The sequence below is a fragment of the Lineus longissimus genome, chromosome 18 (genome assembly GCF_910592395.1).
Source record: "Lineus longissimus chromosome 18, tnLinLong1.2, whole genome shotgun sequence".
NCBI classification, from domain to species: domain Eukaryota; kingdom Metazoa; phylum Nemertea; class Pilidiophora; order Heteronemertea; family Lineidae; genus Lineus; species Lineus longissimus.
The window spans coordinates 10,707,433-10,709,286 of NC_088325.1; positions in this window are offsets into that span (position 1 = coordinate 10,707,433).

Sequence of the window (1,854 nt, forward strand, 5' to 3'; positions counted from 1 at the left end):
TGGCTTTTGTCCTTAGCGACGTTTGACGTGTTTAGAAAAAAATGGCCTGTGTTGAAACGTGTAAACAGGTTCCCCAATCATCCCCCTGGATCTATCTATCTATCTCATTTCTTGTTTACCTCGATGCGAAAAGTTCAATTCTGAATTGAGACTGTAGTCATTTCCTATGTTTAGAGAAAAATGCACCAAACGTTGCAATTTTAAGGAAAATTTAGACACCCAGGCAGTTTATGGTTCATACTCAGAATGTAAAATTCGCGCATTTCTTTTGCGACACCCTGCATTATAGCATTACTTTTATTTATCGTAATAGCAGTGTGAAGTAAAACTTTCAATATTACAAACTGTATCAATTTCGGTCATACATTGAACATTAAAAGATTGGATGTAATGAACCATAACTTTCCCTGTGGCTCAATCAATTTCACAAGAACCGCGTCCCATGCTAGCAGTCACACGATTCAAATGTGAATGACAGACGTTTATGGCTGGCGGGAGTGGACAAATATCTGAATTAAGGGTCGGGATAAATCAGATTGGCTTTAATAGAGATATCAAACTATGTCAAATAATTCTGAAATAAAGAAACTGAAATAAACGAATGCAGTAAGAAAATAAAGTAGACCTCTGAGGTATATTATCACATCAAAATCGTTTTTGTAAGTACCATGAAACCTTCTGAAAATTTGAGTTGAATGTTTTCGACCCAGGTGTATGTAAACTTCTGACCTCAACTGTATATATTGGCAAAAAAAGTCAATAACAATAATTTTTCTCGCTAATTTGCACGCGCAGTGGGCAGTCAAGTGCATGTCAGATGGTACGAAAAGCGTATTTGCATTATTCTGATCATATTGTATTGTTGATTTAGTGTGATTTCGAGAAAAACTGAAGAAACACGTCTTGGCAACAGTTACCAGGCGAGCGCGCGCGTGTGTGGAATATACTATATGTCACGTGACCTCGGCAAAATTGAAACAAAACGTCGGCATTTTTGTGAGTAATGCGTGATTTAGGCGGCAGTTTTTCTAATTAGAAGACAAATAAATGTTTCCTGATTTTTTAGGCATGTGTCGGGGAAAGGCCCTCCGAACCCCCCCAAAATTGAAATTAATTCTTGAAAATTGAAAATCAGCCAATGGGACGCGACCTACCGATGCGCTGGTGCGACGCACAGACACATGAAACTACCCCGCATATTTATCAGCGCCGACCAAAAAGTTTTGTTTCAAGCTATACAGAGAATTTCTAATAATATAAATGCACTAATTCCTTCACGCATGTATAGCTTACGCACCCCTACCTAAAGGGGGGGGGGGTGTTTTAGTTTTTACTGTCGGGTTAACTAGTTCCCGGACGACCCTTGACCGTGTCCTGGTTTCTGCCAACGATCGCTATTATAAAAAAAAAGATTTTTTTTCTCTGTTTCTTATTCGTCATTGTTTTCGCAACAGATCATATATCGTCACGTTTGAGTACGATCATGACAGTCTGCATAGATGGTCAATAGCGTAAGTGGTGAATGGGAAATATTTATAGAGGACGATCCGCATCGCAATGACACCTGGTCTCCATTATTTTCGATTTGCATAACACCAGCGGGCGATTCGGATTGGTTAATTCACCTATTCCATTCCACGCTATGTGTGATTACTTTCAAACAATTTACACGTACACGTATACGGTAATTCATGGAAATAGGTCTGAAGAGATGGATGGCACGGTTTGAAATAGATCGATTGATCGGTCACGCCGTGTTTTGTCACGTGGGATGCGCTGCCATGACATCCTCTGACGTTGCTATGGCAACTTTTGAACGAGCTTGGGTGGGGACGCTATCCGGGATTCTTTTAA